We start from the raw sequence: 13,277 nt of genomic DNA, 5'->3' as shown, positions 1-13,277 counted from the left end.
CATTGCTTCCTTTCTTATCTCCTTCACCACAGGGTACACTGGATCCTTTACAAAGGAAAGGAGACAGTGACAGCAACACTAAAGCAACACCAAAGCAACATTAAAGCAACACTAAAGCAACATTAAAGCAACACACCATTCTGCTGTCTGTGAAAAACAAATACGCCTATCTTGCATACATTAAACAAGTATTTATCATTTAGTCAAATATTGTAATTTATGTTTATCAATATGAGTGGACAGTGATCATTTAATTTCGGTTTATTTTTACCTGTAAAAATGAGTAAACAATCAATAAAATGAGCAGTTATTACAGCAAAATGTCAATAAACAAATACTCAATCTCTCATCTCATCTCGTCTTCAACCTCTTATCCGGGATCGGGTCGCGGGGGCAACAGCTCCAGCAGGAGACCCCAAACTTCCCTTTCCCGGTGCCACATCAGCCAGCTCTGACTGGGGGACCCCGAGGCGCTCCCAGGCCAGTTTGGAGATATAGTCCCTCCACCTGGTCCTGGGCCTCCCTCGGGGTCTCCTCCCAGCTGGCCGTGCCTGGAACACCTCCCTAGGGAGGCGCCCAGGTGGCATCCTTACCAGATGCCCGAAACCACCTCAACTGGCTCCTCAAATACTCAGTTAACATGAATAATTATTACGTGTGCTAAAAGGAGTAGAAAGAAATATACACTGGTGGTCTTACGCCTCAAAACAAACAATCAGCTCAATATTCATCATATAAACCAGTAGCCTGTATTCCTTTTTTTTTAAATTCAGTTCCAACGTTGCAAACGAGGGAATGTTTTTCACCGCGTTTGTCCACCTTTAAGATAATCTTCTGTTAGTCCCAGGGCTGGGACATTTACAGTGCAACACCAGCAAAGACAATAACAAGAGGCAACAGTTGAGCAGTTTAAACCTGCAGGGTACATCGACAGAGAACACCGGGGGGGGGGGGGGGGGGGGGTTCTATGTCGATGTACAGCAGCGCTCTTGTATCTTCCTAAATCCTTATGAAGTCTCCTTCACATCTTTTCCTTGACCTTATGACGTTTTCCAATCGAGGTCAAGGAAAAGCGGTTAGGAAAAGACATTAGGACGCCATTTTTTTTTTGGGCCGCAGCTTTTTTTGTGTAATATGAATAAGTTACTTTGGGCGGTGAACCCAGTTTATTGTTTTGGTTCTCTGGACCGAAACATTGCTTTGGTTCACTCTCAACGCCATTGTTCTTATTAGAAGCAGATGGCATTTCTTTCTTTTTTTCCCCCCACCAAAAACAAATCTCGAAAAACCCACTGCACACTACCAGCCCGACACGTAACAAAAGACAAGTGTAGTAACTAGTTGTTAAATATAGCTGAGCATTTAACAACAACAGAGACATTTCCCCAAGATAGAAGGAGAACAGAAATTGGAATTTACAGTCTAAGAAACACGAGTCCAGATGAACAACAGACCACAACCTAAAAGGTGATGTGTCAACCTTGTTTGGGCTGCTCCCATATGGGGAAAAAACTAAACAATATTAATGCAGGAATACATAAAAAATGAATTCATGGAATAAAATATCCCGCAGTAAAAAGATACAGAATAAAGAGAGCTCACTGGTCTTTGGGTTCTGTTCAGCTCTCACTTTGGAGACACCGCCCAGGGCACCAGACTAACAGAGACATGTAATCAATCCACATAACGAAACATGAACACTACATGTGTTTATTGTATCCTCCTCCTCCTCCATACACAAACACCAAATTCACGGAAAAAACGCCACAAAATAATCAATGGCTGCAATAATTAAAAGGGGCAGCTTTGGCAGAGCTTTTCTAATCCTGTGCACAAAAAAAAAAACATAAGAATGATTTGGGTTAATGAGGGAGCGTTAACGGTATCAACAGAGAGGCAGCGAACCCAATCCGGGCGCCCAGTAGGCTGCGAATAAGCGCAGCCCGGAGCTCACTGTCCCATTGATCAGCAGGGCTGGACAGGGTCACTGTGAGGGACTGCATCACGAGTAGAGGTTTTGCCCTCCGTATTGGCTTTATAATCAAATAGAAAGCAGACAAACGACAGTGCGTTTCAGGGTCGAAGCCAACTTAAATCACAGTAGCTCTGGTTTTGTGAAGATATCAACAAATATGCATGTGTGGTGGTGTATTATGAGGAAGATGTAAAGCTCAAAAAGGCTTCCTTTTTTTTTTTCGGTCTAATGTTTAAAAAGAACCTCATTAGGGGGTTTTCGTCTGGCTCTCATCATTCAGTCAGAATTGCCTCTGCTCTTCTCGCCGTCTTGGCAGGGACAATTCTTTATTCAAACCTAACGACCCCATAATACATCTTAACCCAATCACTCCATTTCTACTCAGCCCATAGTCCAGTGAAAAGCCCTTTCAAGTCATAATCAATTTGAGCTGAATCAATAACTCCCCGGTAGAAGAGAAAACACGGGGGCTTCACCCTCACCGACTTGTCATCCCGACAGTTCGCTCTATCCGTCACTGTTGTGTTATCGGCTCAGCTCTATTATCTGCTGCTCGATGTTATCTCGCCGACAAGTACACAGACAGCCACACGCGCGCGCAACATGCGCAATTATGTCAACGCCGTGCTCCGTCGCGTCTGTCTCTCAAGACAACCCCCCCCCCCCCCCCCTCAACACGCTGCATTGAATCACCACGTTGGACACTGCTTGCTTTTTATAAACTCTCACTCCACAGCACACAAGATACTATTTTCTTTTTCTTTTTTCCCCCCCCTTTCTAAAATCAACATTCCCTGCAAACCAATAAAAGATGTGATTTAATCACATCTTACACATGTTGACATAAGACCACATTTCCGTGGCAAACACAAAATATGTTTGCTTTTCCCTCTCATTGAGCAGCGTAGCCTCACAGCTGGAGCTTTAGCTCCTCGTGTCGTTTGTTCCCCGATACTCCGACTGAAGATAATTGAAATTGTGTCATTAAACAATTTAGATATTTGTGGGGGGGGGGGGGGGGGGAGGAGTTTGTTTATCGCATTTAGCGCTGCAGTATTTCAGTAGGCAGATAATGAGGGTGTCGGGCCAGAGTGATGTACCGTATGAGTTGATGCGGGCTGCGAGTGTTTCACAGAAATAATTGCTTTTGCCTGCATATGCATGAAGCTTCTGGGAGAAAAGGAGCTATTCTAATCCTCCGGTTTTTATAAGATACGGAATGTACACAGCCTCTGGTGCTTTTAGTGGAGACGAGGACACAAACACTTCATCAGCGGCCATAAAAGCCTCCCTCATGTTGTATAAACTGAAGTCTGAAAAGCATAAAGCGATATTATCTTTATACACATTTAATTCTGATAGTGGGTATAAGGTTGCAATCCGTTATGTGGCGTCTAGGCTCACTGGGAAATTGTTTTCAGAGTGATTTATATAAATAACACAACATTACAAGTAAAGCTATAGCTCTGGGGTGGCTCCATGAGATGACACAGCATGAAACCAGTTTAATGTGAAGCGGCGCTGGGGCTGGAACAACTTGTTGACCAACGATATCATCAGCTCTGCTTGACTGAACCATGAAAATAAAAGTCCACTCCCCCCACCGGCTCTCTTTAGCGGCATTTTTTCCAGAAGAAACCGTCATGTGGTTAGGTGAAGAAATTGACGTCCCTGCAGGCTCAGAGAGCCATCATTAAGGATTAGACGGGGCTGACAGATATGTCAATATGTGTGAGGCCATTTTCAATGGCATGCGGGGTTTCCATTTATCCTGAATGTGGCAATATCAGCCCCGAAAGACAAGACTTCAGTGAAAGCTGTGTACCGCTGAGAGATGCAACAACCGATTTGTCAAATCAGATGCCGAGTATTTTTTTTTTTAACAGGTTCCCTGGACTTTTGGACCTTTGTGTGTTTTTTACCAACCATATTAACAGACTGCTCTTTAGTGCATTTGGTGAGGGGGACAGTTTATTTGCTACATCTGTACAATGTAATGCATTTCCTGAAATAAATCCTTCATCAAGCTTCTCAGATTGTCTTTGTGGACACCATAAGGAGGGTATTAACTCCACTCCATTGTGATTGTTAATTAAGGATGTACTTTGTACCGGTGTTGTCCCTGGAAGACTCTGCTTTCCTGGTTTTATTTACAGCTCATCAAATCACAAGAAAACATTTTGGGGTTTTTTTTTTTGGTATCCACAGCTCAAACTTACACCTCAGCACGGAATAATGTGGGTGAATGGGATTCTGTTTGTGGTGCTCAAAAAATGAAAAACAAAATGATAATGAAAAACTCTGTCTCCTAAAAAAAACAATGCCTGGGTTACTCTGGTTTATCTACAGACCTCGCTGTGAACCGTTTTCATTTAGACGAGTTTCTCCTGAAAACAGAACTGTTCCACAGCAAAGTATGTAGACACACAAACAATAAACGCCTGCTTACTGTTTATCTCCAAACCTGCCTTGAAGCAAATCTATGTAATATTTGAAAAGTTGCAAATGTTTCCTTTTACAAATACAAAGTGGAATTCATAAATAATTAAAAAACACACCCGGTAGCTTACGGTGGCTAATGTTAGCAAGATGTCACTGTCACTGACTTTTCTACATGATTCCCCATGCCTCAGGTAAACATTTCAATGGATTTATCACAAAAACACAAGAAGTAAACACAGCGTACCTCACCAGCGGCCATGTTTACAGCAGAAAAGCACAGGTCTGAGCAATAACATTAACAATGGCTCAGTTCCATGAACCGTCTCAGTAAGCCGTACAATCCCAAGACCCTGGAAGAGGCACGCCTCAAATATGAATTCATTATCAGCACCTGTACACCACTGTATGAAGGTGAGAAGTTAAACCACTTAAGCACGATGTTAAGCGTCTCTTTAAAAGGTTCTCAATACGGAAAACATGAGGACGGCTGAGCCGGCGGCTAGCAGCTAACGGTGCTAATAGCACAGACAATCAACGTAAGGTGCAAAGTTAACGACTTTTCAGCGAGTAACATCCAACCACCGAGTTAAAAAGCTGTCCCGTCGAGACCTAAATTAATTCACGTTTGAATTTGGAGTCAAAATTTGGCAGCTTTTGCAGCGTGTTTTACATTACGGACATTTAGCAGACGCTTTTATCCAAAGCGACTTACAATTCAGTATCTATCTACCGTAGACGCAGCTACGGGAGACATTTTGGGGCTGAGTGTCTTGCTCAAGGACACATTGACATGAGACTAGCAGAGCAGGAGCCGGGGATCGAACCGCTGACCCTCTGATTGAAAGGCGGCCCTGCTCTCCACTTAGCCACGGTCACCCATTCATCGTTGAATTTGTTCCTTTCACAAATTCAACGATGAAGCCGTTTGTATTCCCGACTGCTCCGATTCACGCATTTGACCAGCTTCCGTCTCTGCCAACAACAGGCCAGGACTATGGGTATTACAGTACTTACAGGCATGCCAGAGCCAACTAAAAATAATAAAAAAAATGGTTTCCATAACATAAACCTCGTCACTACATTGTTCAGGAGAGTCGTGTTATTTCCACGTAGAGATATTATAACAAAATACTGCATCATCTCCAAACGTCTACCAGAAAATGTGTTTTCTTTCAAACTCATGTACTGCCCTGTTTATTCACAGTAGAATAAACCATCTCCAAGGATCGATACATCGCTCCTGGTGACACCAGATCCTGGGCTTACTTCTTTATTGGGATAGCTCAGAGTGTCGAGCACGGCAGGGGACAACAGCCGGCCCTCCGTCTCGATACGCAGTGTAAACCGCAGTCTTAAGGGGTTGTTGTTGATTCCAGAACTGACAGGCATGAAAGAAAGGATTTAGATGTTCACCCAAACATCTCTCCACCTGGCTTTGAAGCCTGCAAGTAAGGCCCGGTATCACACTGTCCCACCACCTCGCTTTGTGCCGTAAAGCTTCCAGCGCAGCTCGCCGTCATAAAGGCGTATCCTCGGGGCTCCACCGGGACACAATTTTCCGGCGGCTCATCTGCTCTCGTTACGTTTCCTGTGTGCTTCAATGGTGCGGCTGCTGATAGGACAAACAGGCCAGATACCCCCCCCCCACCTCCCCTCCTCCCCCGCGGCTGCCTCACCAACCAAAACTTCAAACGGCGGCCAGGCAACACACAGGTCACTGCTCGGCCAAATCAGGACGTCAATTAGGCAAAAACAATGGGTGCTAGTTGGGGCTACTACCGGCTCCAGGAAACATTCCCACCCACACAGCGGCGTTATCTCTCCCACGACAGACATGCATGCATAGCCCGGGGCTCCTCAGAAGACTCACAGTTGGCGTTGGACCTTCTTGTTTAATTATAGCTCTTCAGAGTAATTCTGCACATTACCTTAATTTTCCCTCACTAATGATTGTCATAAAGCATCCCTCAGCTTCTCCCTCTATACCCCCTGCTTTCGGTTTTGTTGGTTTTATTACTCAAACACAAGGCACAGCGGTTTGTAAGTGGAACGATGGCTGCAGGGCTTCTGCTGAAGCAAAGCCACGGACTTGGCAGGGCAGCGGCACCTTGACAGCTAAGTTGTGTTTGTGGCAGAATATCTTCTCTTTGTCCATGATGATAATGTGAGAGGAAGAAGACGCCAGCATTTAAAAGTCCCACTCCAGAAAACAGTCACTGGTGTTGCCCAGGCTTTCCCACTACCGGCTTGGTTTCTTGCGTTGGTTTTAAGCAAGTGTTGAACTTTGAAATACTTGAAATCATGTCACGATATGAAAAGAGCAAACACACGAAAACAGTGGAAATAGCTCAGAAGAGGATTTCTTTTTTTCCATTTAACTTCAACCTTCAATCATCGGCAGCTTTTCTTTTCCCCCCATTATTCACATGAATGACTAAAGGGGTTCCTCCAGATTCAGTCTCGTCTTTAAGGGTTCTGTAAAAAGACGTCAAAATATCATCTCCAGCAGGAAGTGTGCAAAGCTGCCCGTGCAGACGCTCTGTCAGCACCTGAGACGGCACAGTCGCTCTCTCCGACTTAACCTTCTTTTCATCTCGTTCCAGAAACAGGAGGCTTCCACAGACAGTAAGCAAATATAAGCCAATTGCTTTTCACTTTGGTAGGAGGGGGCAACTCAAAAGGGTTTGTGTAAATGGAGTTCTGTGCCGACGCGATAGAAAAATGACTCTGTCAACTGCGGTGCATCACCCAGAGCATCAAAAGGGCCGGCCTGCCGAGACGTACTGCAGCAGGGCCTGAGGCTACGGCCTTCCCTCAAGGGGCGACTCCTCTCCCGGCCCTGCTTGACACGGAGATATAATCTGTATCCCGGGGAGAAACAGAGGAGCAAGCACATTTTGTTTTCCCAATAAGACCTTGGCATAAAGTCAAACAAACATGTTTGAATGCATGAGTTCCACTTGGACTCCCTTTGCACCGAGGAGATAATGTGCAGGCGCTCGCCGAAGATAAATATCGAGGTTACATAGGATAACAAAGTAAATGGGGGGAAAAAAAAAAAAAAGGGAAACGCTAGAAAGTGAATCACCGCACTGAGGCATATACTGTAAATTTAGAAACCTCGTGGAGCGTACAGAGCGGGAGAACGAGGCCCAGAGGACCGGGAGTCTGAACTTGCATAGTCCTGGCTTTCTGCTGCCGAGGCGTCCCGGGGGCTAGAACACAAACGGACGTAGAACAGGTCACCCACTCGAGCCTTTAGGGGACGCCCCCAGCATTTCTTAGCAATTACAGCCCCAATGCATGAAAAAGTAAAGGCGAGAGAGAGAGAGAGAGAGAGAAAGAGAGAGAGAGAGAGAGAGAGAGAGAAAGAGAGAGAGAGAAAAAATAGCAAGAAGGGAGGGAAATAGAGGCACAGAAGCAGCACAAGGCCTCGTTACATAACTAAAACTCCTGTCCAAATCCCACACCACAGGGACTATTAAAAAATGTCTCAGTATAGAGGCTGGAAAGGAGAGCAAAGCAGTGTGGTGTACAAGTGGACAGGCAGGAAGGGAAGGAGAGGAGAGGATCTGGATGGAGAGGGTGGATGAGTAATGATGAAAACAACTGTACAGTATCGGCATCACAATGAATGACTATTTATAATGCTCTCTCAGTTCATTCAGGGAGACGGCACTGTTGCCAGAGGGGTGGGGGGGTGGGGACACACATTTGATATTTTTCCAGTGCGGCGATGGACTCTTGACAGTCTCGCGCCTCGTCTCCTCATCTAATCACTTCTCATCTTGACACTTCAATGAACTCGGAGACGATACCACTCCTCAGTGTTCACTGATGAGCAGCGCGTATTCAAAGCAACGGGTCACCCGACTAATGAGAACCTAGACAAGGTCGTCCGCACCTGCATACATACAGAGTGAAGACCCCGCGGATCTCAAAAGCGTGGGGCGTCAGTTCCTTTGTGGGGTTTACAAAAGCGCAACATGAAACTTCAAAGTTATTTTGATATCGGAAACCATACGTGGAATAGTAATTTCGGTGACTTGCGAAACCTTTGATGTTTTCAATGTAATGAGAATCTGAAAAATATTCCACCGGCGCCGTTCAAACGCCCCCTGTGGTGCTGATTCTGTTCCTTCAAGAGAAACCTGTCCGCTACACGACAACCCCCCCCCCCACCACCACCATCTACTTTGGGGGGTAACGTGAGCAAATGACTCAGTTTGGCCAAGATAATCGTATACATCTGCACTACTATATTGTACTAAATGGTATATCATCTTCCCTTTCAGAAAGAAAAAAAAAAATCACTATTATGATATTTAGGGAACATTGCAGTGTTTTTGCCAATATTTGAACATGAACAAAAAGGTTGTATTCCAGATAGACGTTGTGCACAATCTCTACAAGGATGCTGGTGAGAATGATATCATCCTAACCTTTGACTCCAGAACTGAAAAAAATAATCACAAAATGACAATTCGGTCTAATTCTCAGGTGATGGAGGTTGTAGAATGGAGACACTGTCTGCCTAGTCATTGGACTGAACAGAGAAGAAAAAGCTGTGCTCCATTTTCAAACAAAAGACCTTTACTATAATGTGTTGAAGCCTAAACTGCTGTTACATCTAACCTTATTCTTTTCCGACAGCGACGTTTGAGGTAAACTAGACCGAGAGCCAACTTTGTACCACCCAGGAACATGAATGAGCTCCTCTCACGCACACGGTCAAGGTAAAGGTTACCGAATGCTGAGTTGCAGCAGGACAGAATTTAAACGAGGGAATAAATAAAGAGAGGCCAATGTGCATTTCAGTGGAGGGTTGGCGGCACAAAGTCAGACAAAAAGTAAGCGCCTGGTTCTGAAATCCAATGATATAACACTGTCGGAGGAAAAGTGCAACCCCAGAGATCAAATCGGCACCATCCTCGGCCCTAAAATATCAAACCGCCGCCTCCACTTTTCACGCCGTTACCCGTTTAGTGTAAATTTGCAGCGACTAAAAGTATATAATCTTTGGAGATTGCTACCGCTCTTACCTTGACAATTGTACAAAGCAACGTTCTCCTTAGTCCCGACTTCTCACAGAGGAGGCAGAAACAAAAACAGAGCTGAAAATGATTCATTGAAATTGAATCGGAGTAAAGTGTGTTCCTCGGGACGTCGAGCCCCGACAATGACGAGGAGACGCTGCCAAGAAAACAACAATACAAACTCACTACATGACCTTATAATCTAGTGCTCGAGAAGACAAATAGACCTTTATCTACAGCCAAATCCAATTAAAGTGGAAACGGGACAGACGCCCGAGACACATTTGTACCTACAGATTCAATCTGAACTGCTTTTCAGGAGCAACAATGGATTATTTCTTTATTTGATTGCAACAATTATTGGAACGATCGGCTTTCCACCTGCCAGACATTTTGACCGTCGGTGCAATTTTCCACACCCCATCTGAAGAAGGAGCGCAGATCCTGAGCCAGAAACACTTACTTTCTTGGTGAGGCAGAGGAAAGGAAAAAAAAGAAAAAAAAAAGAAGCTTTGCTGCATCCACATTATCAGTTTGGTCAACGGATCCCTAGACGAGACTCGGCTAGACCGTCTCCTGCACGCTCAAGGTCTTGCACCTGTCCCCTTTTTTCTGAACACATAAGCAAATACCCCTGGCCCAGGAAAGGGAACCCATGAATCTTTAGAAATACACAAACTGCTCACGCCCATTCATTACAGCAGCACCCCAGGGGTTCCCCCTCCTGCCCATTTGTCTCCGTGGTGTCAGGGCCCGCGGGCTTTCCTACGTTCAGCACAGCGTAGAGTCTCACCTTGCCGGCCTCCACAGGTCCAGAAAGGAGAAACGGCAGTGATGAAGCTAAACCACCAGCAAGAGCGGCCAAGGCCTCGGCTGAAGCGCGGCCGAGTGCCTGTGAGCACAAGAAGTCAATGATTGGCATATATACGCCCCTTTAAAAAAAAAAAAAAAAAGAGCCTGCAGTGCGTGAATACTGTTGAAGAAAATCATCATATAATTTAGAATTAAACTAAAGCCACGGCCTGATTTTGATATCTCAATCCAGTTGAATAAACAAATGTTTCTTAGAAAATATGCGTGCCAGCATATGATTGATTCGGCCGACTGATCTGATTGGTGGAAAGTGACTTAAGGGGGGGTGAATTAGACTATAAGGGTAAGCTGTAATAACTGATACGTTGGATTTCGTTGAATGTTGCCTTGTGCTCATTAAAACACTTCCCGCTGGTTGCTACTCCAAGAACTCCGTCTCTTCTCTTCATTTTCGCTTCTGCAATACACTGTGTAGGTAGAGCCGCCTCTGATTGAAGGACGACCCGCTCCAATCACTGAGCCACAGTCGCCCCCAGGATGTGAGACCACAATCAGCCTCTGTAGTGGCACAGAGCACAGCTTCCATTAATATATGGAGTCCAGTTTGCATCGGGTTTACTGGTTCATTTCCAAAACGAGTATGTGCTTACAGAAAAGGAAAATACAACCATCTAGTCCAGGTGTATTTTATGTGCATGAACAAAACATACCGGTGACATTAGCCTGATGTTATTGCAAGATCTTGAACCCGACTGTGGAGAGTCGGATGACAACACGAGGGGCAGTTGATCAAAGGCAGTGGTGAGATTAAAAACTTTAACATTTCACATATTTAATATTCCAGACGTTTCACCAAACATCACCAGCCACACAAACTGTGATCGCCTCCTTAAATTAACCTATATTGCCAAAAATCCATCCGTCTGGATAACAGGATACATAAAGATTCATTGTTAGTTAAGTGCAGTTGAATCCTATTATTGAATCCTCATTTATTGTTGGGCCCCTATTGACCCATGGAGGCCCTTGGATCACCTTGCCTCGGGAGAGCCTACTGGGGAGCGGTTGCCTTGACAACACAGCACCACCAAAATGAGGGGAAATCTGAAATCGAATAAAAAAACAAAACAAAAAAACGTGAAAATGAAGTTGAACAGACGGCGTGTACAAGACTGTAAACGCGTACCCCAAATAAACAGATGTTACAAGGACTCAGCATGACAGCGACATCCATATTTAATTGCAGACGGATGAGTCATCATTCACAGGGCTGTCAGAGTTTGAGTTATCACGAAGCGCTTGATGGCAAAGAAACTGTCAAAAGTAGTTACCTTCGAGAAAAGGACCGAAAACACAAGCAAACTAATTTATAAGTGTCACACTGAGCGAGAACATAATGCATGTTAACTGTGCTGCACAACGACAAAAACAAAGTTCAGCGTCGCACAACATTCAGACCGACTTCAAAGAAGACGATTTATGGAACGTATTATACGGTTACAGTATATTTACTCGAAGAAGGTAGTATATGTGTATCATGTGTTTGCCTATTGAATGTATTAAACTAAAAAAGGTATAGTGTTGAGCCGTGAGGGAGAAGACGGGGACCTTTTGAGACGAGCTGTTCAGATAATAATTCAGATATTATGGTTCGCTCCAGATGAGGAGGGGCGGACCAGGACAACAGAGGACAGTCGAGAGGGGACACTGTCCAAATCCAGGAGGGGACAGTTCAGCCAATCACACAGCTGATATTGGACTATCGATGGTGTACTTCAGCTAGTAATTGTTTAGCTTCCGTTTGTCATTAAAATACTTTTTGATTGTAAGCCGGAACCAGCTGATTTTTTGGGCTCTGCTGACTAAAGATGCAGCAGCAGGAGACATGCGGCCTCCCTTTGTCTCAGAGAGAGTTGAGACTCCTAACACTTGTCAAAAAAGGATGGAAACCAGCCCAGGACCCCAGAGAAGGTCCTGTTGACGGACTACAATCACACTCATTTTGAGCCGTGTTGCGTGACGACAGCAAGAGCAAACTATTCCTGAGAAACGAGCGAGATGCAGAGCAGTTATCGGCCGATCTCATTCTAGCAAGTGCAAAATCAATTATATACGCATTATAATCCAATTTCTCACTTAACTAGAACTGTGTAATCAGCTTAATAAAAAAAAAAAAAACAGGTGGGAGAATTTAATCATCAAGTGACTCCACTCCAGTTGAAAGCTTGATCAATAGTTTTCCCCGTTTCAAATAGGTTAGGGGATGTCAGATGCAAGAAAATAACTTGCTAGACCCCCCCCCCCCCCCGGGGGAAATCGGCAGATTAACCCGGCAGAAGTACTTCTTTCACCGCCGTGCCACACGCCTCACTAAATGAAACGCTGCAGTTCAGACGGCTAAAGAGCCACAAGGTCCCGCGGGGCCGCTCCTGCCGTTGCAGTGTATCGACTGGGAGTTTGAGGCAGGAATGGGGTGAGGCATCATCGGCGACCTTTGACACTCCCCGCCTCAATTAACAGAGTCGCGGCGTTTCCAAAAGATCCATTGATGTATTGCAACAGCTAAAAGTGCCAGCTGCACGAGATAAGGGAGGGTAGGGGAGGGGAGGGGGATCGCAGGCAAACTGGCATCAATATCTCCAAGCAGCGCTGACAAAATAAAATAAAGTAAAACTCACCTTTCCTTACCATTTAAAGACGGGTTTAATCCTTCCCCGGCACACTACGGGCAACAGATGCAGCGCTCGGCAGAAGCGAGATGTTATCGCATGAAAGACGGGGCGGCGCAGCCTTACTGATGTTCTGCTTTAATACAACATGAAAGTCCGGTTCGCACGGGGGAGTCTGTTGCACACCTGGGCAAAACCCGAGGAGATAGAGGGCATTGTGTGCCGGTGTTTGACTAAATCCACTAAACGGAGAGCAAAAAAAAAAAAAGAAAAAAGGATTGTCTACATATGTTGGTTTAGCTTTAAACTGGCACAGGTTAGGATCAGGGACAGTAATAGATT

This window comes from Cebidichthys violaceus, unplaced genomic scaffold (genome assembly GCF_023349555.1).
Source record: "Cebidichthys violaceus isolate CVI_PGR_0920_01 unplaced genomic scaffold, fCebVio1.0.p SCAF_1, whole genome shotgun sequence".
NCBI lineage: Eukaryota > Metazoa > Chordata > Actinopteri > Perciformes > Stichaeidae > Cebidichthys > Cebidichthys violaceus.
The sequence above is the reverse complement of the archived record's forward strand: the minus strand, read 5'-3'. Positions refer to the sequence as shown.